At 42.0% G+C, this 25,371-nt stretch overlaps 1 protein-coding gene and 1 long non-coding RNA gene across 2 annotated transcripts in view; both read left to right on the top strand.

Annotated features, from left to right (window-relative positions):
- The window catches only part of LOC146822211 (uncharacterized), a 154,244-nt gene that overhangs the window by 87,379 nt on the left and 41,494 nt on the right, over positions 1-25,371 (top strand). The gene's annotated exons all lie outside the window — the stretch shown is intronic.
- LOC146822212 (uncharacterized) lies at positions 1,725-4,268 on the top strand. Its single transcript, XR_014962820.1, has 4 exons — positions 1,725-3,186; positions 3,319-3,448; positions 3,539-3,644; positions 3,904-4,268. It is a non-coding gene; the product is annotated as an uncharacterized LOC146822212 (long non-coding RNA).

Below are 25,371 nucleotides of genomic sequence, written 5' to 3'. Positions count from 1 at the left end.
CTATCTGGTCTGCGGTCAGACGGTCAACATATGGGTGTTCTACGTACCCACCAGACATGATTGCTCTATTCAACTGGCCCTGATCCCCAATCCACAGATCCATAAGACTAGACCCGGCAGAAGATCCTTCTCCTACCTCCCTGCCAACACCTGACTCAATTTAAGAAGGATCTCAAGACCTGGCTCTTCGACTGAACCCTTGCACCCAGACGGATCAGCAGCCCCCTCAGCACCTTGAGACCCTCAAGGGTGACTAACTGTGTTATACTCTGATTGATTGAGTGATTGATTGAGTGTGTGTTTCAGGCTAGGACTATCCAGATCGCTCCCTCATCGCTGAGCGGACCCAGTCTCACATTTTGCATACTACTTTAAATCAATTGATAAGGTCTTGGTAAGTATCTTGATTTACACTCCCAAATAAAAATAAATTCAGCACTCCCGAGATGAGGCACTCAGTAAAGCAGGGACATACACCTGGAAAGGAGGCTCAGCACTCAGAAAATGAGGCAAATCAAAAGGCAAACCAAAATGCAGTCTCCAAATAAAGAATATGATTTTATCAGTACAACAGTCTCTAACAGTAAGACTCCCAGATGTCAAATGAAATAGGTGAAACAACGTGCAAAAAAAATTATATATATACATGTATTGCCTACTGGCAGTCGCCAGTAGGTAGTGATAGTTAGGACCTTGTTTCTATTTAAAAAGTGTTTTTCTTTTGCAAATATCTTTGGCGCCGTTTGACGAATCTTCGCGAATTTTTCAAAACTAATGGTTCACTCAGGTCAGCTCCTGTCATGAAAGTTTTGGGATGATTTGTCAAGCGGGGGCCAAGAAAAAAGGGGTGTCCCAAAACGCGTTTTCCCCATGTTAATTTCCATAGAAACTTTAGACACGTCTACAGCCGGAACTGTGAAACGGAATTACACCAAATTTGGCAAAAAGGTAGTTCTTGGGTCAGGAAGCACTCTTGTTGTTAAATCATGTAAATAAATTCAGTAGTTGCTGAGAAATTCAAGAAATAAAAATATCGATATCTGAGCACCGTGGAGGGTTGGCTATCCCTCCCGAGCACGAGCTTTACTCTGATTGGCTGCCAACAAGGATCCCCAGGCCCAAAAAAAGCTTTTTTAAAAATAATTTTGGCCAAATTCGCGCTGCGTGCGTGAATGCGCCCAAAAGTGTTTTTAAAAACGAAGCGCGGTCCCCCGCACGTCATTTGTTAAAAATCCCCCGGGTGGGCAATGTACCGGGGTCAATTCTGAAATTAAGGTGTGGGGGCCCCCACAGCCCCGGAGACAGCCACCTCTCCGGAGCTTCATAATTTATGTATGGGAGGGCACACGGGCACCCTGCAGCCTGGCGGACCGCCACCTTCCCAGGGCTTTAATTAAATAAGGGTGGGGGGCCTCACGGGCCCCCCTTCAAGGATTTGTTAAAATTGGGTGAGGGGGCCTTGTGGGCCCCCCCAAGACCCTGGGACCATCACCTCCATGGGGCTGTTACTAATAATTAGTGTGGGAGGGCTCGAGCCCCCCCACACTGCCCCAGGGACCACCACCTCCCTGGGGCTTTACAAATGGAAACTAGGTCCTAACTATAACTACCTACTGGCGACCGCCAGTAGGTTATATATATAATAAGAAAAGAGGCTGGTTCAACATTGCAGTCTACTTAATATTTCATCTGCTGGACTCATTCATCAGGTGCAGCTTCTTTGTGTAAAGATGTTCTATTGATTCTTGTATGTGTAGTTCTTGTTCCTTGAGGATTGCTTAACTGCATAAGTTTGGAACTTTTTTCAACTATATTTTCTTGCAGGTTTTCCTTTTTTCTGTATCAAGCCAGACACCAGTGCTTGTTCCAAGGTTCTTTGATACTAAGTTATTAGGGGCATCCCACTTTCTACTATCATTTTGCGCTTGTTTGAATAATAACATTTACCTTCAATGTGCAAAATATGACAGCACCTCCTTTTTTCCTTATGTCACCTGGTGAACCTCCTATACAATGGCAAAAATGGTGTAATCTTTTAGTCACTATGCAAGGGTATGTGACACATCTGTGCAGAACAAAAGGTGCCTCTGCTGATGCACCGCCTTGGACCTCAAGATCAAAAAGGTATTTGAGTATCTCCACAGTTTATTTGACAGTGACACTGCTAACTTAAATGAATACAAGACCCGCTTAAAAAAACTTGATTTGCACCATCTTCCCAAGCTGAGCCTGTTTTAGAACATTATCATTTTGAGAGGAGAATGCAATGTCAATTGGAATTTGCAGAGCAATACATCACTGAATTCTGCAGGTTAGCTGCTACGTGTAAGTTTGATACAGCTAATAAGGAACAACAGAGAGATCAGTTCATGTTAGAGTGTACAGTACCTGTGTTGCGATCGCGTAACATACCATGTGATCTCTCGTTAGACCAATCACTAACAGCTTTAGTCTTTAGGATCACGTGACTCACCCTTTGACCTATCGCCATCCCATTCAAAACTCGCGCAAACATCATACACCTTGATTGTTTCTCGGAAGTGGATGCACCAGCGAGGTCCGTACTCTGCGGTTATCGGGTAAGCTTTGTGAAATGTCCTTACTGCTCCACATTTAGAGTTAAGTGTATTTCCTTATCTCATACACTTTAAAGACGCATTTTGTTAATAAGATGCGATATTATGTAGATACATTAGCGAGGTCGCTATTCCGTAACTATCGGGCAAGCGTTGAATAATGCTTCCAGTGTCGGACACTTGATGCCAAGTATAAGTTCTTATTTCGTAAATAAGATATATCAAACACTTAGCATCACATTTTTGCCATAATTATCAGCGCTATAAAGAAGTCTATCTCATGTACTATTGAACGTATTTTTTGTATATAAAGTTCTGCGTCTATAACGGCTATGTCTTTCGGAATATACGTTAAAGATTAGCCTTTAGTAGTGTAAATCAAATAAAAGAGCTATTTTTCCCATGATGACCTATCATCTATAGAATAGATTACCAACAATTAGAAACGTAAGGATTAATAGGCAGTAACAAACATACGCGTTTCTTCCCTAGAGACATCAAGAATATTAGCAAGAGCTAACCGATTGAACGGAAACAGTGTCCCGCAGTGACAAACGTCCTAAGGACCCACTAGAAACTTGTATCTGGGACGTATGAAGCCCATATAAAGGTAAGCCACCAGGCACAGCTGAACTATCTGCCTAGCTGTTGCGTAGTTAAGTAAAATACCAGGCTGACAATCTATATAGTGCAACCGACTTTTTCTCTCTCTTTTTCTCTTATTTTCTGACATTTTTCATAGAATCAAACAAGCTACACCCATATCTCGGACTCATTGGGACATTACCCCATGGCAGAAGTGGTAGCAAATTATCCGCACCTCTACATGTCCTTTGTAATAGCGAAACTAAGAGTATCGTATTTATGCAAAGGTAGGTATTTCCCTTTGCGTAGAGCATGTGTAACATGATACTCGCCCAGAGTCAGTCAGAATACCAACTATAAATACTTTCTCTGCACAGACGCAGAAGTTCCTGAAAAGCAGTGACCGAACAAGATTGGTGTTATTTGTCAAAAATATATATACTTTTTTCGATTAATACACTACTGAGGCATCTAGTTATCAAGGTACTTTGTTGTTTATAAACCTTTTTCATTTTTTCCTTTTTTAATTCTTACTATTGAATCTCACTTACCTTTCTGGTGTAGGGGCTATCCTTTTAGTCACTCTAAAGATGTAAGCTATATACATACAGAATTATATCATGCTGGTTCTTTGTAAAATATCTGAGTGATCCCAGATCCACAATTATAGTATGAAGTCTATAAATTTTGTTAAAATACATTACCTGCCTTATTTATAATTATTATAATTAACCCTTTACAGATTCCTTCACATCATTTATGGCTTGTTGCCCCTCCTGTTGGTGGCCCTGAAGAAGGTGTTTTGTCACCGAAACGCGCGTAGGCCCCTTTCCATCCAGAGGAGAGGTCCCCAGAGACTCAATACTATCTGAAACAACTGTATTTGCTGTTACTTCTTTGTCCTGGAGACTATGCCAAACAACCAAATGTTTAATGCTATATTTTAATATGAGTATGACTGATGTATGTGTGAGAGTATGAATTGTTTTTTTTATATGATTAGCCACGGGATCATGTGTTAGGGTTTTGGATACTATCAATTGAACATATATGTGATAAGTTAAGAAAATAATGGAGAAAATTTCTCAATGAGTGTTTATAAAATTTAAAAAAACATAAATAAAAATGGTTAATAAATATATGGATTTCTTTGTTTAAAATTTTTCTGTTGTTGGCAGGTGAGAACTCTTTGTAGTCTCAAATAAAATAACATAGGTCCTGAAAGAGCCTTTCTTTAATATTAATATTTTTAGAGTGTACAGTAGACAATGCCAGAGAAAGTATGTGGCAATAAGACAACCCTTATTTGCAAGAGGTGTTGACAAATAACAAAACACATGAACATTCGAGGGCTTGTGTGGAGGTCATTCATAAAGAGACCTTTAAATAAGACAAAGGTGAATCTTCAGTGGTTAAACTAGTCCAAGAGAAATCCTTCAGTGAGAAGGTTCCAGTGAAGTAAAAAAAAAGTCTAGTAAATTGAAAACGTTTCTCTGTAGTTGCTACTGTATGTTATATGGGTGACATGGCTAACAAACCAAATTAAAGTGTGGTCATAAGGGTCACTTTTCCAAGTGTTTGCAAGTTGAACAAAGATGGAAAAAATATAAGGGAACTAGACTGAGAGTATGAGGATGAGGATATTGAAGAAGTAAGTATTCTTCAAGTAAAAGAACGTTCCTCAGATGGCCCCTTAGAGGTGGTTTTGGTTCATGGCGAGCCAGTAAAAATCACATTTGACTCAGGTACCGAGGTAACACTTATTCCCAAGATCTTTTATGATCAGCATTTGAAAGGAAAGGTAAAATTGTGAAGGCCTGACATTAAACCCAAGGGCTATGGTGGTGAACCCATGGAATTACTTGGTTATTTTTGGGGCACTGTTGGGTTCAAGGACAGAATCATACCAGGGAAAATGTGGGTCTCCATGTTGGGTTCACCAGCGTGACTTGTACCTCTATGTGGATCCCAATGAGAATCCCTTTGTGTGTGTTAAGGATATGCCTTCCATCGGAGTGTATCTGGGGTGGATGTGAGTGGGTGAAGGAATTTCCAGAAGAATTTTCAGACAAATTGGGGTTTCTTAAAACTAATTTACATTTAATAATTTGAAATCAGATGCACAACCAAAAGTGGTCAAAGTAAGGAACGAGATAATATGAAAGCTGAATTGGATACATTAGGCATAATAGAGGTGGTGGAAGCCACAGAGTGGGTTGCTCTGGTTGTTATGGCCCGGATGGCCAATGGTTAAGCCAGGTTTTGCATTGACTTGAGTGATCAACAAAGTGGTGGCTGTTGATCACTATCCCCTATCCAACATTAGTGAGATGTTGTATTCTCTCAATGGAGCGAAACATTTTTCTTCTCTTGACCTTATGTCAGCCTATCATCAAGTAAAACCCCATCCCTCATACCAAGAGCTTATAACTTTCATTACGCCCTTTGGCATCTTTACATTTTTAAGGATGCCTTTTGGATAAATCTCTGCTGATGTGGTTTTCCAAAATGCAATGGAGAAGGTTTTGGAGGGTATTGATGAAATAAAAATATACAAGGAACATGTTTTCATTCATGGGTCTAATCTGGATGAACATGACATCAGGTTGCGTGAGGTATTGATTAGACTACAAAAGAGTGGCCTCATGCTGAAATTAGAAAAGTGTAAATACACTGTTTGTGAAATTGAATACTTGGGCTACATTGCAACTGGTAATGGCATTAAACCAAAGAAATGTTTAGGGGAGACAATCAAGAATCTGCACTCACCAAAGAACAAGGAAGAGCTGGTGAAGTTTCTCAGCATGGCTGGGTTTTAAAACAAATTTGTCCCGCAATTTGCTAAACAGACAGCAGGAATGTGCAGCCTCCTAAAAAAAGAAAAGAAGTTTAGATGGTGTGACATCTGTGAAAAAAGAGTTTGAATGTTTTAAAGCAAATCTGGATAACGCTATGTGTTTGAGCAGTTTTCAACCTAGTGATGAAACATGTGATGACTGATGTGAGTTCTAAAATCTTGGTGCTGTTTCAATGCAGATATCAAAAGGGGAACTTGGGACAATATTGTTCATCTCTAGAGGTTTGAGAGGAACTAAACTCAATTACTCAGTTATTGAGAAAGAGGCGTTGGCCATTTTCTGAGTTGTAAGGAAGTTGAGGAAGTTTCTAAGGGGGAAAAAGTTTATAATCAAAACTGATCACAAACCCCTCAAGGAAGCATTTTTAAAAAAGGTGTGGATTTAATTTCTCATAGAATACATAAATGGGTTGTATCTCTCCAGGAGTTTGAATTTGACATGACATGCATCCCAGGAGCCAGCAACCTTTTGAAGCAGATTGTCTTTCTAGGTTAGGTGACAATGCAGATCTAACTTCCAATGACCCAGAAGACATCTTGGAATGTAATGATATCTTTGGTGGTGAAGAAGTTGATGAGGAAATACATTTGTGTCTCATTGCAGACAGTATCATATAGGAAGATTAGAGGAGAAAGGAATTGGAGGATGATTCTGTTCTTCAGACAGTTATGACGATGATTAGAGATGGTTAGTGTGATAAGAGCAAGTGCAATGTGAATATTAAAGGGTATTGTCAGGTTAAAGAAGAAATGTCCATGGTTAGTGGCTTGTTAATGAGGGGAAGCAAACTGGCGCCCCCCTAATGAATTAAGAAGAAAGTTGGTTCAGAATGCTCATGCCAGTCATATGAGGATAGCTAAATCCAAGGAAAGAGTTAGAACAGGTAACAGGTGGCCAGCAATAAATGTGATGATTGAAGGGGAAGTAAGAAATTGTGTAAATTGTGCATGCAGCGATAGGGTGTTGAAATGCATAACACAACCCATGGTTGTGAGAGAGCAAGCTAACGGCCCTCGGGTAGACATAGCATTTGACACTTTGGGCCCTGTAAAGATCAAGACATGTGACAGAAATGTTGTTGTCTCATTGGTCAGAGATCAAAATAGTGAATTTGGTTGGGTCTAGTGTAATTATCCACTTTTTAGAGGAATGTTTGAGAAAAAAGGTTTCCTTGCAACTCTTCTTTTGGACAATTGAGTGCAGTTCGCACAAGTGTGAATTAAGAGTTTTTTAAGGCAAGGGGTGTACTACATGGGAAAAGCTAAACTCTATCATCCCAAAAGTAACAGCGTTCTGGAGAGCTTCATGGGAGTGCTAAAAGAATGCCTGCAGTAGGCAGTTGTGAATATTGGGAACTGGGAGAGTGAACTTAGGAAAAAAAGTATGTGAGTTCCATTTAACTCCGCACTCATCAACAGGGATAAATAACTCAGGGGCATATCAGCAATGAGGCGATAAAAAACTTATCGCCGCTTTTGCGTCCGTATTCGGGCGAAAAGCGGCGATAATTTTATCGCCTAATCAGCAAGGTCACTCTATTGTGTGAAACCTCGCATTAGTGCCCGAATTCTTAACGCCCAGCTTTGCATCTCTAATGAGATGCAAAGTGGGCATTCCTGCCCTGACATGACTGGAGAAATGTCGCTAAGCGACATTTCTCCTATCATCAAGCCCCATGCTATGAAGCATAGCGGCAAGAAAAGTAGCGATAACCCCTGTTACGATGTAGGGTGGATCACCACTGCCCGCATGGCGGTGGCGATCTGCCCTACATTTCCCTCTGCCTGCGACCCATTTACTAATATGGTGGGGGAGTACCCCAGCGGACGGAAAGACTGTCCGCCGGTTTTCCGCCGGTCACACAGGTGACTGGGCAGAAAAGTGGCCTTCGTTGCCGCCATGGAAAGGCATGCGGATTGTGACTTTGGGGTCCCGTTGCGGGCCCCCAGGGTGTTAGGGGGGTGGGGGTGCACACATTGTCATGGTGCCTGTCACCTTGTGCATGGAAATGCACACAGTGCATTCCCAGCATTGTGGCGGGCGGTGCTGTAAGCACCGCTCGCCACAATGCTGGGAATGAAGGATGCCACCCCTATGGTGGCATCCTAATTGCAGGTGTGGGACCGCCGCACCACTGGCGAGCGGTCCCTGCACCGCTAGGGTGGCGGGCGGAGTATTCCATTGTGCCATTGCATACTATGGTAACTTAGCCGTATACTGTGGTACATACCGATAAGAAGGTAGTACCTAATTGGCTAATAGCTGTCTTTACAAAATATAAGAGGCAGTCTTGTCCTTTTCAGCACACCTTCGCTTTGTTCTGGTTTAGGGCCTTTTATATAGATAAGTATTAGGTTTTATATTTGTTCCCAACCTATTACCACTTTATAAAGGTGGTAATAGTTAGAGATATGTATTTACAATTGTTTATATATCCTATCCAGTAATTTAGGTAGCACTGCGCTTTTAAAGAAAAAAGAATTAGTAGCACAGTAATTTTTAGGTATCACCGCTGTACATCATAGACATTTTTGTGAAGATTTAAATACGTTAAATATAAAATACATTAAAAATTTTAAAAAATACTGTAGAAGACTATATTTGTAAAATGTAGTGTAATAAAGTATATTGTGCATTTTTTCAGGACTGTGGTACTCCCAAGGCAGTACTGCAGTACTCCACACATTGTTTTTGGAAGATATACAAACCTATGAATATTTTTCTTTACCTATTACTACTTTAATGAAGTGGTAATAGGCAAGGGAAAACATCAAACCAAATACATACATATAGCTAATGCCGAAACATACACAGCCTAAGTGTACCTAAAACAAAAAATCTTCCTTTAACTTTTTCAAAGGCAGTCATTAGCTAACTACACATTTACTAGTCTTTGCCATGTACTGCAATACTTTTGTGGAATACCGTGAAATCCCTTGAAATGTCATGATAGAAGCACAACAACCAATATCACTAAGGTAATTTTTCACTGAAATCCAATTGGGTGTTTAGCCCGTCAATGGAAAAATGCGTTGGCGTACAAACACCTTTTTGAACACCCCTTATATCTTTGCCCCCCTAGACTAATCATTGTAAAATTTTCCATACTCTGCCAATGTCTGGAAACTTTTGTGGATATTTGTCAAATGGGCACACAGTTATAAATGGAGAAAAATCTGAGGAATTCCTATCTTTTGGTAAACCTAACTATAAGTACAGTGTGGCTATGGCTGCTCTGTCCTAATTTCATGTGCATATATATATCTATCTATAGATCTCTATATCTATCTATCTATCTATCTATCTATCTATCTATCTATCTATCTATCTATCTATCTATCTATCTATCTATCTATCTATCTATCTATCTATCTATCTATCTATCTATCTATCTATCTATCTATCTATCTATCTATCTATCTATCTATATATACCATATATATATGCACGCCAGCAAAAAAAGTGGACTGTGTATTCAAGTGCAGCGCGTCGCCCCCCTATGCGGATACATCAGCACTGTGTTCCGCATTGGGAGGGAGGATGCAGCATTGGCTGCAGGGGACACAAAATCAGGTTCCTTTTTAACATCTTCAATTTGGTTCCGGGATGCTGAGGGTAAACGTGACCTGAAGGCCAACAATGTTGGGACACCACTGGGTGTTTGGAAGTCCCTCACTCTTACGGACTCCCGCATTAGACTACGTGGACCAGCATGCACCTGGGTTCAGGGAAGCACGAGATGCAATACCCCTTTTTTCAACAGAGGCGGGGCTGAACATCTAGCCAATGAGAGGCGTCACAGGACATTAAATGACCACCAGGTGAGACTCTCTGTTTGGAAACCGGCACTGATGAAAGGTTACCGGCTGAAACGCGTCTGCCAAGCGTTTCTGAACATTTGCAGTTTTTTGTGCTTTTCTTCAAATCTTGGAATAAATCCTCTTTGTGCACCCCAGCATATGTCGGCCTCATTCTTCGTGTGGAGTGAGATTTGGACTTTATGTTTAAACCAGGAGCAGGCACTGGTTACCGGCATGCCCTCTCGGTCTGGAGCTACGCGCACGCCAGCAAAAAAAAAAGTGGACTGTGTATTCAAGTACAGCGCGTCGCCCCCCTATGCGGATACATCAGCACTGTGTTCCGCATTGGGAGAGAGGATGCAGCATTGGCTGCAGGGGACACAAAATCAGGTTCCTTTTTAACATCTTCAATTTGGTTCCGGGATGCTGAGGGTAAACGTGACCTGAAAGCCAACAATGTTGGGACACCACTGGGTGTTTGGAAGTCCCTCACTCTTACGGACTCCCGCATTAGACTACGTATACCAGCATGCACCTGGATTCAGGGAAGCACGAGATGCAATACCCCTTTTTTCAACAGAGGCGGGGCTGAACATCTAGCCAATGAGAGGCGTCACAGGACATTAAATGACCACCAGGTGAGACGCTCTGTTTGGAAACCGGCACTGATGAAAGCTTACCGGCTGAAACGCGTCTGCCAAGCGTTTCTGAACATTTGCAGTTTTTTGTGCTTTTCTTCAAATCTTGGAATAAATCCTCTTTGTGCACCCCAGCATATGTCAGCCTCATTCTTCGTGTGGAGTGAGATTTGGACTTTATATATATATATATATATATATTATCTACTGGCGGTCGCCAGTAGATAGTTATAGTGAGGACCGTGTTTCCATTGGAAATCCGCAACATTCTATTTGGAATAACTTTGGCGCCGGTTGACGAATCCTCGCGAAATTTTCAAAATAGGTGGGGCGTTCCGCTCCGCTCCTACCCTCAAAGTCTCGGGGGTATTCGTCAAGCGGGGGCTGAGAAAAAAGGGGGGTCCAAAAACGCGTTTTCCCCATGCAATTTTCCATAGGGACCTTTAGTCCAAGGTACAGCCCGAACGGCTGAACAGAATTACTTGAAATTTGGCAGAGAGGTAGTCCTCAGGTCAGGGATGTGCCTTTTGCAGGTCTGGTGTCAATCTGTTCAGTAGTTCCTGAGAAAATCAAAAGTAAAATCATATATATATGTGGGCGGAGCCTAACCACACATCTAATCCTGAGATCTGATTGGCTGTCAGCACTTCATCCAAGAAGTGTTGGCAGCCATCTTGGGACCAATATACATGATAGCACCTCATTAAAAAGCATTGCAGTTAATAGAAGGTTTTAAGACATTAGTTACATTTTAAATCATTTGTTGATGGTACCATACTGATTTTAGGAATTGTGGTATGTTCTAAGGTGATTTCACCATGTGAAAAAGCCTTCTACTGGGATATCATGATTGAGAGAAAAATATTTTCTCATGCTTTTCCCACAGAGGTTTGGAAGGTGATCTATAAGCTAAACTGAGAGCTTATTTTCTGTAAATTCACATTATCTTTCTCAGTCATGTGAGAATGAAGTCTGACATTCTCAGTAAAACATGTACATCCAACAAGGGCAGAGACTGTCAGTTGATTCCTTTGTGTTCTACTGCAGCTTCCCAGAGTGTTCCAAAGAACAACTAGAGCGCTAACAGTCCTACTTATGATAAACGTATGGCACACCTGAAGCCATCTTGCTTGGATTAAAGTGGTAACTCTTAAAACATTTAATTTAAAAAGGAACAAAATGAGGGGGTTCATTTTTCCATAAAAAGTTTGATTAGTGCTGCAGAAAGAAAAATTAGGGCACATTTTGAGTGACTTCTCAAATCCTCTTCTATTTCATTAAAAAATTCTGACATGCAGACTGAAACATGCACTTTCAATACCAGCAGCAGTTTTCCCTGGTGAGCAGTAGCTTTACTACAGTGATCTAATGAGCAAAAAGAGTGCTAACATTCTGAATTTATGGCAAATGTGTGACATATCTGAATGCCTTTGGAATCAAAGTAAAAAACTGAAAGTATTTCCTACTGAGGAGACTGCAGTAAATGAGGAAATTAGGAAACTTCATAACAAATAAGTCTGCCAAGATGGCCACCAGAGACAAAAGAGCCCAAATGTAGCCCAAATATCACCCAGATGTAGCCCAAGTATAGCCCAATGACAGAATGTCCCAGAGTGTTCTTAAAAACAACTAGAGCGCTTACTGTCTTCATTATGACAAAAGTATGGCACACCTGAAGCCATCTTGATTGGAATAAACTGGTAACACTTAAAACATTTAATTTAAAAAGGAACACAAGGAGGGGGCTCATTTTGCCATAGAAATTATGATTAATGCTGAAGAAAGAAAATGAGGGCACATTTTGAGTGACTTCTCAAATCCTCTTCTATTTCGATAAAAAATTCTGACATGCAGACTGAAACATGCACTTTTAATACCAGGAGCAGACTTCCATGGTGAACAGCAGTTTTACTACAGTGATCTAATGAGCAACTAGAGTGCTAACATTCAGAATTTATGGCAAATGTGTGACATATCTGAATACATTCATGATGGAATCAAAGTAAAAAACTGAAAGCATTTCCTACTGAGGAGACTGCAGTACATGAGGAAATTAGGAAACTTCATAACAAATAAATCTCCCAAGATGGCCACCGTAGACAAAAGAGCCCAAATGTAGCCCAAAATCACCCAGATGTAGCCCAAATATAGCCCAATGACAGAAGTGTGCAAAACACTTATTATTTTGTGTTTTTGCAGTGTTATATAGTGCAGACTTGTCAGGTATTGGAGTGCTTTACATGAGCATTGGTTACATCACACAAGAACAAATTCATTTTGGTTGTAGACATGGAGAGACTAAGTGATTTGACCAGAATCACAGAATGTCGAGCTGAAGCAGAAACTCCAACCTGGTTCCCCAGTTGCAAAGTCTGCAGTTCTGGAAGTAACACCACATCCTCTCCCCTAAGTGCAACATTTAATCAAGTATCAACTGGATAAAAAAACATAAAGGTAACAAATAATTTAAAAGTGCTTTCTCGCTATTTGAAAACTCAGAAAATATGTCCTTATTTTAGTCTTTTAAAGCACTAACCATAATTTTGATGCCAATAAGACCCTCTCATATATGTAATTTCTAAAGGAAATGCTCTAGGTATTACAGTTTTGATTACATCAAGATGACGTCAGGCGTTCCACACTTTTGTAATAAATATAGAATGTTAGCAATCTAGTTGTTCATTAGGATACTGTTGAGAGGCAGAGGCCAGGGGCACGGACTCTGAAAATTGAAGGCAGGTAGGAGGGTGCAAAGGCAACAATTTAACCACACTGAGCAGGCAGGAAGGGCCGAGGCAGCACAACAGACTATGGAGGGCAGTGGAAAGGGGGACAGGGGCAACAAACCAACAATACAGGACTTGCAAGAGAGGCTGTGGCAATGTAATAGACCATTGTGGGCAGAAGGAAGAGGCAATGGTAGTACAACCATACATGCCAACAGACCCGATTCAGCCAGGAAACGTCCAATGTTTTTAAGCTCAAATGGGCTTTATTTTATCTGTCTCCTGTCTACAATCTCCTCTTTTTCAATGTAACTCAAAGGGGAAAATCAATACCCCAGTTTTTTTTCAAAATCTCCCTCTTACCAAGTTCAAAATGTTCGCAAGTATGGTACATTGGATCATGGAAGGAAATGGGGTAGGGACATGGACTTGGATAACAGAGGACAGGAGGGACATGGAGAGGTGCACCAAACTGACCCTGCAGGGCAGGCATCAGGGTTTGCAGCAGCACAATACACCACACAGGGCATGCGGGATGGGAGTGCAGCACAACAATCCATAGAAAGCAAGAGGGAGGGGACAGGACCATGCACATGGACAACAGAGAACAGAGGGGCAAGAGGCAGGACCAAAATGGAGAGAAAGCTGCAGCATAACAGACCATAAAGGGCAGGAGGGATGGATCAGGGGCATTACAATGGAACAGACAAGCCAGGAGGGAGGGAGTAGGGGTGTGCACATGTAAACAGAGGGCTGGGGGCAAGGGGGCAGGGCAGGAGCAGCAAGATAGCCATGGAAGTCAGGCAGGATGGGCACTAGAAGCAAGACACACCATGAAGAGCAACAGTGAGACTGTGATGGCATACACACAGACCATGGAGGGAAGGTGGGAGGGGTTCAGGGGCAGCTAAGTGACCACACAGGGAAGGTGGGAGGGGCCATGGCAGCACAGAAGACCATGCATGGCAAGTGGGAGGGTTAGTGGTAGCACAATGGCTATGATGGGCAAGAAGGAGGATGCAGGGGCATGCACAAAGGACGATGGAGGATAGAAGGGAGGGTCAGGACCTGTGCACAGACAAGAAAGTTCAGGGGAAGGGGCCTCACAACAGACCGCACGGGGCAGGCAGGAGGAGCAGTTGCTGCACAACAGACCAGGGAGGGCAGAAGGGTGTGGCAGTACAATGGACCATGTAGGACAGGAGGAAGAGGATAGGGGCTTGGCATGTGGACAGGCAGGGTGGAGGTGGCAGGGACAGGTTACAGTCATCTGACAATGCTAGGCAGGTGGGAGGGGAGTGGCAGCTCAACAGAACACTCAGAGTAGATAGGAGTGGCAGGTCCATGGAACATGGTGGGCAAAAAGGATGGAGCAGGGGCATGCACAAAGACATCGGAGGGCAAGGGGAAGGAGAATAGGGGCAGCAAGCTAAGCACAGAGTTTAAGCAGGAGGTCAATGATGGGGCATAGAATTGGGCAATGGAGGGCAGGAGGAGTGGACTGGTACATCATACTAAATTGACAGCAGTGGCAGCACATCAGACCATGCATGGCAGGAGGGAGGAGGCTAGTCCATGGATTCACACAACAGAGGATAGGGAGGAGGGGGATGGGGCAGCAAGCTAACTGTTCAGAGAAGGCGGGTATTAGGAACTTTATTGTTTTTAAAACGTGTGTCTGTGCGAACTACTTAAAATATGAACAAGTATGCAGCATAATCTCACTTTTATTCAGGAAGAAGAGGACGTTTGTGACTGTGACTCCGGGCTCACTTGGCAGAAACACCCCCTGACACTCCACCCCCTATCGCAAAATGTAATGCCCGTGATAAGGGTAGGTGAACACAGTGTTATATAGAACACAGTCCTGAGAGCACGATTGAAAATGAAAACTAGATATAGTGTATGCCATGGTATAAACTATGCACCAAAAAGTGTGATATAAGATGAACCGGGCGTGAAATATAATATGCAATACATTGTGCGCAATGACAGATTCATTGGAGAGCGCGAGATAGCACAGGCACTAGCGCGTGCTATGCGATATGCGCCTTGGAGTGTAATATTCACAGGGCAGTGTTGTGTAACCTAACTAGTCTCTAAAGTTGTAATATAAAATATGTGCTGGGGAGTGTAATGTTGCATATGCACTGTGACAAAGATATGGATCCCAGATTGTAACATGTATGGCATAGCACTGTGCGTTATAACATAGGCATCGAGGAAGGCACGTTAGATGGGGCAATATAACCCGTGCGAAGACAAGTGTGGCATGACATATTCACGGGGTGGTGTTACAGTGCACATGGGCTAGAGAGTGTCATAGCATATGCACTAGCTAGTGGAATACAACACAGAGGTGTGTGGCACTCAGCAGGCAATGGTGGGTGTAACACAGCATTGGGCTCTGCCAGGAGCGCGCTGTGACTCTCAAGTGATGTTCGTCCCCTTTCCAGAGAGTAAAATAAAAAGTATTACACATCCGGCAGTGGATGTGTGTTTTATTAACCGTGAGGGGGGTTTCTTGCATAGTTTTGGTCGAATTTTTGTCGAATCCCCTTTGAATGGCTTGGTGTGCATGTGTATTAAATGTGCACGTCAATAGCTACCCATGTTTGTGTAAATAAACGACAAGGGTGTCTACCGGGATTAGGCACGGTAGGGCATCAGACATGTCAGAGCTTCACTAGTGGTGTAAATACATTCCATGTGGATTCATTGTATGCATAGTCGCCTTTTAATGAATATCACGCAAATCGTCATGGTGATAGGTACGTACGATTTGTCCAGCATGTCCTAGGTGTGTCTATAAATATATACTTTTTAAAAATAATAAAAAACAGTGGCTGGCCCTGGGGATTGGGGTCAAAAAAATATAATTAGGAGACAGGCCCTGGGGGATGGGGTCATCAGGGCCAATAAATTAGAATAAGAAGGGGAACCACATAGCCCCCCTTCTTAACAAATTAAAATAAATAAAAGACTGGCATCGTGCCGGAGACCACGCCCCCTCCTTGCAGCACTCTGCAAACGTGCCCCCTGGCGAGTTGTAAGTTGGGGAATTAATTCCTCTTCAATACTGAGGGTCCCTGAGGGCCAACTAGCCCAACAGGCATCTCCAGTATGCACCAGGGAGCTGCGCTGCAGACAGGTGTTCTGAGGCCAAGCCCCTTTTTACACCTCTCTGCAACGCAGGTCTGTGGCGCTTACTGGAGGTACCTAGTGGTCTAGTTTGACCCTAGGGACCCTTAAGATTCAAGGGGACTTAATCTCTCAACTTAGAACAGCCACAGGGCGTGTTTACACAGTGGTGAAGGGAGGGGACGGGGCCTGAGGTGACGTGTGCAAACACGCACTATGGCACGTTTTAAATTGGGGATATAATTTTCCTTCAATACTGAGGGCCCCTGGGGGCTAACTAGCCCACCAAGTGCTTCCAGTAAGCGCCCCACTGAGCTGCATTGCAGAGAGGTGGTCCAGGCCGTGCCACTTTTTACACCTCTCTGCAACGCAGCTCTGTGGCACTTACTGGAGGTACCTAGTGGGCTAGTTGGACCCTAGGGACCCTCAGGATTCAAATGAACTTAATCTCCCAACTAAAAACGGACACAGGGCGTGTTTACACAGTGGTGAAGGGAGGGGACGGGGCCTGAGTTAACGTGTGCAAAAACGCCCTGTGGCCTGTTTTAAGAGGTAGTTTTAATCCCCCTGCCCTATTATATACTAGGGGCTTACAGAGGAGGTCATGCTAATCACAGGGGGACCCCAACGCATAATGTTCCCTAGTGTATGTAGGTGTTTTCACTGTATTCTAAGTGTCTTTTAACATAGCACTGGCTCTAGGACTGGTTAGTCAGACTCAGTTACCACCAGTATCCGTCTGAAAAAGTTGAGGGTACAGGATGATTTTGCAACAAGGCTTCTTTCTGCTCTTCTTTTTGTTCTTTCTGCACGTTATCCTTCTTCCTGCACTTTTCTTCGTCTTTGAGGACTTCTGTTGCTTCTTTCTGCACTTCTTTTTTTTCTTTCTGTGCATTTTTTCTTCTTTCTTCACATGTCCTATCTCTGTAGGCATAGTTAGAAATTAGCATTTAAAAAACCTTTGAATTTCACAGAAAAAACCATAGGTTTCAGGCACGTTATAGTTAGGAATTAGCATTTAAAAAACCTCAGAAATTCACTGAAAAAACCATAGGTTCCAGGGGTGTTATAGTTAGCTGGACTTTTCACTTGTACAAAACCATTCAAATTCCCCCGTTATAGTTAGTTCAGCTAACTATAACTCGCGCGCCCGCAATGCACTGCTGATGACGTCACATATTACATCACTCATGACATGGTCAGTGACATCACTCATGACATCACTGATGACATCTCAAATGACATCACTCATGACATCATCCTTGTGATAGAGTGGCAGACCTCCTCTTACCCTAATATAACCTTTGATACACACATTCAAAAATAGAGACTAAACTTTTCAAAACAATGGACATACCAATACCAGTTACAACAACCTCTTCAGTAATTCTAAGATCCACATACACATCCACTCATTCACCAACAGTCCTATACAGTCACTCATACATGTATTCACTCATCATATGTACTCATACACCTATACATCCTGTTACACAATGCCACTCATCCATAGAGTTACTCACACACATAGTCACTCATGCTAATAAAGAATCAAACATACATTTATTTGCATATACAGTTATACACACACCACCACACTTACTTCTACGGAAACTTACACATACTTAGTCTTTTAAACAATCACTTATAGAAACACATACTTATTCATACAGGAACTCTTTCAATCTCTCACTCTCACATATACTCACTTATATACACCAATAGTCTCATATACTAGTTTAAAACATATGTAGTTACTCATAAAGACACTATTGAGACAGTCATTCACTCACTAACACACCCATACACACACTCATCCACCCATACAGTCCTGCACACATGCTGTCTTCAACACATACAAAGAGTGAGTCACTCATTCATGCACCTATGCACTATGTAATACCCCCCACCGAACCATGCAGACATTCAGACTGATACTCAAAAAACCAACTAATAACCTATATAGACACCTATGTAGCTACTCACCAACCCATGCAGCCACTTATACACAAAGTGAGAGACTGATACCGATATTTACATATTTAAACATTACTCACTAAGCCATGTATTCACTATGATACACTTAATCAGTCAGTTACACAATCAATTTTTCAAAAACAAATCATCCATTTAGACACTTATATACCCATTTATTCTTCCATCGACCTTGAGATATACATATATAAAACATATTTAATTTTCAGAAAAACACACATTCACTGGATGATGTCATCAGTGATGTCATTTGAGATGTCATCAGTGATGTCATGAGTGATGTCACTGACCATGTCATGAGTGATGTAATATGTGACGTCATCAGCAGTGCATTGCGGGCGCGCGAGTTATAGTTAGCTGAACTAACTATAACGGGGGAATTTGAATGGTTTTGTACAAGTGAAAAGTCCAGCTAACTATAACACCCCTGAAACCTATGGTTTTTTCAGTGAATATATATATATATCACTTTTTTCCAGCAAGGCTCCAATTGCAAGAGAACCAAAGGATGGACACAGACCAGAAGTAAGTGCTTGCAGTATTTATTAATCCATATGTCGTCGATACGCGTTTCGGCTCGGACGAGCCTTGTTCACTCAACATGGATTCGTAAAGTGCATAAATTTAAAGTGACCGTGCAGAAAAACGTATTACCCCACGTGGTCTAGAATTAAATAGACATGGACAAAATACTAGCGTATGCTCACATGTAAAAAGTACAATTTTGCAGAGCAGTCAGCAATTTGCAAAATATATTATACAAACATCCTACTGTGATGTACTGATAATTTACATATTATTATACTCCCGCTAGAAATATTACGCCAAATGTCAAAAAAATCATTAAAAATAAGCTTGGGGTAAATATATATGACATGTGCAAATAACAGTGCTGAATTAAAACATAAACCATGTGATTAAATTCAACTCGTTCATCTTGGTAAAAGAAACACAAGCTATAAATCAACTTGAAGATTAGCGAGCACTAGTTAGACAGAGTTCATGATAAATGAAAGATATCAAATATATCCGCATGGGTCAGTGCACTAAATCTCTGCCACAGAATCATTGTAAAATACAGATTGGCAGGCCCGTGTTGGAATTGAATCCCATCAGACATCATACATCTTAAGACGAGGACAAGATAAAACCGACATAAATTAAGATCAGATGCTACTTCTAAATGTTGGTATAAATCACACCTTAATCATGTGAAGGTAAGTACCACAGACTAAGACAAGAATAGTGAATGACATAGCGTCCCGTCAATGTGTTTCTGTCACAGATCTTGAGCTATTGTTAGACACATACACATAAAATCAGATATACACATAAGTAACTAATGTCCTGTCAAAAAAAATACATTAAAAGCCCGTAGAAATAGAGAAACTGGAAATATTTGTTATGTAAATGTCATAGCAAAAATAAAACCTGTAAAGTACCTTATTACATAACCTCTCTTATATAGAGTGGAAGATATGAGAAATGTGCAAAAGTGCACAAATAAATATATAAATATAGCCACATAAATATATAAATATGTAAATATATATATTAAAATCTCAATTGTAAAAGTTAACTTCTAATAATTATACAGGTTTAATTTTCTACCGTTAAAATCGGTAAAATTTCAGTGTCTGTAACCTATGATAAATCAGGATAAAATATCCAAAATTAATATGTGTAAGTCTTTCTGTGGCTAAAGTACAAAGTTATATAGTTACTGACTAATAAAGGAACGACGTTAACCAAATGCTCTATAAGCAAGTGTACAGATCTTCTGTCACATTCAAGACGTTAGGGTGCTTAGTGTCAAGTTGTAATATATATCTTGTCTCAAGTTTTCTAAGTTTGTATTCGCGGTCTCCACCTCTTCTGCTAGGAGGTACAGCATTGATTACAAAATAGTTGAGACCTTTGTTGTTAGATTGATGGAATTTTTTAAAATGTCTTGCCACGGGATATGTATTATCTTCATTCGAAATTGCACGTAGATGTTGAAGAATGCGCTTATGGACCTGGAGTTTGGTACTCCCAATGTATTGGAGTCCGCAAGGGCATATCAAGACATAAATGGCAAATTCAGTTTTGCATGTCAGAAGTTTGGTAATTTTGAATTTAGTTTGACAAAAGGGAGTGGTGTAAGTTAACGTGTTGATCCCATGTATACATGCTTTGCATGTTCTACATTTGAAAAAACCTTTGTGTGTTTGAAGCCACGAGGTTTTTTCCATGATTTCTGGGTCAGTTGACACCAAACAATCCCTCATGGATGGAGCCTTGCTATAAGTAATGGACACCCTCTGCGGTAGCAGGGGTCCAATTACCGGATCACACAAAACTAAACGCCAGCATGTTTGGATGATCTTGTGAATGGCCCTGTGTTGTTTACTAAAGCCCATAATAAGGCGGAATTCTTCCTTGAGCTTCGTGCTGTTGGTGGTGTCTATGACCTCAGGGTTTGTAGCTATACGTTTGTCTTGGAGAAGAGTATTTCTACCCATGACTGTCGTTTTGGATATAGCTAATTCAATGATTTTCAGTTGGTATCCTCTTTCAAGAAATCTGATTTTACTGGATTCTTGGGCTATCGAAAGGCCAGTGATATTACTACATACCCGCTTTAAACGGAGCATTTCCTACAGGGTTGCAAAAAAGAAACTTTTTTTTTTGTTTTTTGTTTTTTTGTATTCCTTTTAAATTACCATTGTTTAAAATAAACAGGTAGTAATAGCAGCATAAATGCATACATTAATTCTATATTTCACTATGCCCTTACCATGAAACCATAAGAGTGCTTACCAAAATTTAATAAAGTGCTGTTTATAATAAAACTTAAAGAAAAAAGAAATGTATAAACACTAAACAGTTTCGGGTTACAGCAAGGTGACCAATCGTGGTCTCCATTCCTACTCAGACTCACATATTAAATCATCCATCTGATGGACAAGATGCTCCTGCCTGGTGGCGACTACAATCGAGCGCTCTACTCTGGCGCGCCCGACCCCCGCCTGACGGGACCTACGCGTGTCATGGTGCGAGTATGGCACGCGGCTAATGCAGCTATGGGGTGGAAGGACCGTTTGACCCGGGCGTCACCGCTATATGCGTCTGAGAGGTTGGGCTCCCTGTGGACCTCGAAGGGCTTCGAGAAGTGGGACACGATCGGCATCAGTACAGTGGGGGACCTCTGGACGAGGGGGGGATTTAAAACATTCGAGATGCTGCAGACGGAGTTTCAGCTGCAGGGCAGTGAATACTTTCGGTACTTGCAGGTCCGCCACGCACTGGGCTCCGTCTTCCCAGACGTCGCCTCCATTCCGGAGTCATCCCCCCTGGAGGATAGAGTGCTGGATGGCCATGTTCCGGACAGCACGATCTCCCTCATATACAAAAAACTGATTAATGATCGCTCGGGCTTGCTGACTGGCCTCCGCGAGGCCTGGGTTGCCGATGGGCTGGAGTTGGACGACGAGGACTGGATTTCCGCGGTGGCCTCTCCGAAGGAGGTGGCCATACCGGCTCGCCTTCGCTTCGTCCAGCTAAAGATCCTCCACCGGGTTTACGTGACGGGGCCAAGGCTTCTGCGTATGGGCTATGCCGAGGATGGGCTGTGTAAGCGTGGGTGTGGTGCTTTGGCGACTTTTTTGCATATTCTGTGGGAATGCCCGAAGGTGGAGCGATTCTGGCGTGGTGTGCATGAGGTCCTGCGAGTGGTTACGCGTGTCGCGCTGTTGCCTGAAGCGAGGAGATGCTTGCTGAATGTGTGGGAACCAACTGACTACTCGGTTCCGCAGACACGATGGGTGACTCTGGGATATATGATAGCTAAGCGTGACATCGCGCAGCTGTGGGGATCCCAGAGGCCCCCGGCGGTGTCGGCCTGGAAAGAACACATGGATTGGTGCATGTTCCGAGAAAAGGTGGTGTACGTGGCGAGAGGTAAGCCTGGGGCGTGGGTGAAAGTTTGGGGCCCCTGGAACGCCTACCGCGGGGGTATTTGTGAGCCACCACTGCTGCCGGCTGCCTCGCCAGCACCGTCCCCCTAGTTGACCCCCTCCCCCGGCCCCGGGCACAGGGTCCCCCAGTCCCTGCTCTCTTCCCGTTCCCCTCTTTAGACTCTTGTGGATGGTTGGGGTCCCCCACTTAAGGAGCACGTGCTGTCACTTCGGATTGCGGGTTGCCTTGCGGGTGTGGTTTTTTTGTGTTGCTGTGTTCTTATAAAATGAAACCGTATTGCGGGCTCGGAGTCATGTGGCCCACGTCGTTGATACCTCCTGATTTACCTCTCTGCAACGCCAAGAGCCTTTTTTGTATGTATGTCATATGCTCCTGTCACTCTAGCAGCCGGCAGGAAGGTTGTAGGCCCATACTTGTATATATTTGAGATTGCAATAAACGGTTTCAAACAAAAAAAAAAAAAAATCATCCATCTGCACTGGGAGTCGAGAGGTTGTGCAAATATCAAGAATTTTCTAAAGTGCAAACAGTTTTCAGGACAACAATAAATATTATAAATATAATAGGTAGATCCAGCTATAAATCATTCCATATATATGGAAGCATACAATACGCTTTCCATTACTGATTCCTAAAATCAATCCTAAAACAGCATAAATATATAAATACCATTTGCCTTAAAAAATTCTTATCTAGTGGAAATTGTTTAACGCACATCTCAAAAAAAGGACTAAATAGAGGAAAAGATCATTTGTCCTACATGTTATGCAAGAGGCCCCATCAATGTTACTTATAGAATTCACAAATGTGATAGGAATGTGTATAAATCTTCACTGTTATTCAAACCCCTCGGATGTTTGGAATCAAATTGCAGAATATAAGTTGTTTCCAGCCTTCTTAATTTTGATTCCCTATCTCCTCCTCTTCTTTGAGGGGTAGCAGTGTCTATAACACAATACTTCAGATATTTCGGGTCACTATTGTGGTTAGTCTTAAAATGTCTTGCAACAGGACAATTGTCATAATTGTTGCAGATAGCCCGGATGTGTTGAAGGATTCTTTTGTGCACAGGCAGCTTCGTGCTTCCTACATACTTCAAATTACAGCTGTAGGTTAGCACATATACTTCAAAATCAGACTTACATGTAAGAAAATGTCCGATTTAACATGTTTTAGACCCAAATGCTGTTATATAGGTCTTAGTATTAATTCCATATTGGCATGCCTTGCACGAAGAGCATTTAAAGAACCCCTTCCTTGTCATAAGCCATGAACCCTTTCCCTTCATCCCAAGGTTGCTTCTTACTAATGCCATGCCCATGCTGTTCGTTTTCCTGAAGGTGACTGAAGGATTATTAGGTAATAATCCACCAATTACTGGGTCATCCTTCACAATGGGCCAATTTTTTATCACTATTGCCCTTATTTGTTTTTCTTGGCGTGAGAATCCTAGGATCAACCTTATGGGTTCTTCTCCTCCATCATGGCCAGCTTGTGTATTCTTGTAATTTAACAGATCTTGCCTGGCCAAAGACTTAGACTTGGTGATTGCAGATTCAATCACATCTGAGCTATATCCCCTATCCAGAAACCTAATTTGGCTTTCCTTCTGTTTTCTATTGCATTCCTCTTCCTCACTACATATCCGTCTAATTCGGAGCATCTCCCCATAAGGGATGCTCTTAATGAGGTGAGGAGCATGTGCACTAGAGGCATGAAGCAATGTATTGCCTGCCATAGGTTTTCTGTAGAGGGTAGTAGATAACCTGTTATTCAATATCTGGATTCGTACGTCCAGAAATGTGACCATTTCCCTGCTTATATCAAATGTGAAATGAAGATTGAGCGAATTATCATTTAATACCTCAATAAAAGTTGTGGCACTTTCAGCATCGCCATCCCACACTATAAACAAATCATCAATATAGCGGTGCCAAGTTACAACTCTCCTATGAAAAATCTGCTCATGTTGCTGCATGAGGACCAGCTCCTCCCACCACCCCATAAATAAACAGGCGTAGCTGGGAGAGAAGCTGGCCCCCATAGCAACTCCCTGTATCTGTTGATACATCTTCCCATTGAACAGAAACAGATTATTTTCCAGGCAGAATGATAACATTTTAAGGAGCATGTTGTTATACTGAAAGAGATCAATCGGTCTATTCATCAAGAAGTATTCGACCGCCCTCATGCCATCATTATTCCTAATACAAGTGTATAGTGGACTTCCATGTTATGTTCTGCACCTTTCTCAGGAAATCACTTGTATCCTGCACATATGACTTCAAATTCCTTACAAATTCCTGCAGGAAAAAGTCAATATATCTAGAAAGGTTCTCAAGCAGGCCATCACAAGCAGCAATAATAGGGCGTCCCGGTGGCTTGTTCATATTTTTATGCAATTTGGGTATGAAATAAATCACCGGAATAATGGCATGCTCCTTCTTAAGGTATTTAAATTCATCCCAACTTAGCAACCTGTAAAGACGAGGCGATGGCACCAAGATGCTTTTCATGTAAAGTATTTATTAAGAGGTACAGAGAGCCGTCCCAACCGGAATAGCTACAGCACAGAGTCCCAACTGCTCTCTAGAGAACCTCAGAGCAGAACCAACTTAAGCATTCCATATGACATCATGATGTTCTCACAAGTCTCTGCCAGTATCAACATCACATCACCACACCTCCCCCCTTTTTCATAAAAAAAACTTATAACGATATAATAATACAATAAAATGTATAAAGAAGGAAAGAGAGAAAGATAAACATAGCACAATATAATTTATACGTAATCTCGTAGCCTGCTTGATTTTGTATGAATTCTGGTGCTCCTTCTAATACAACTATCGTTTCTTAAAGTATCTTTTTCTTTTTCTCCATTCTTGTTAAAATAACACGGATCCTTAGCTACTCGAGAGGTATTCCCCCAATTTCCGTTGGCCAACATAACAGCATTTTTCCTAATGTCCACAACCTGCTGAGAATCTAGAAACTTTGTAAGACCTTTTCTGACTGACACTGGATTTTTTACTCTAACCCAATCTCCAATGCAAATACTGTGGACATCTTTCTCAATAACAGGTTCAATTCTT

This window comes from Triturus cristatus, chromosome 6 (assembly GCF_964204655.1).
Source record: "Triturus cristatus chromosome 6, aTriCri1.1, whole genome shotgun sequence".
Classification (NCBI taxonomy): domain Eukaryota; kingdom Metazoa; phylum Chordata; class Amphibia; order Caudata; family Salamandridae; genus Triturus; species Triturus cristatus.
Note: the sequence above shows the minus strand (reverse complement) of the source record. Positions and strands in the feature narration are given on the sequence as shown.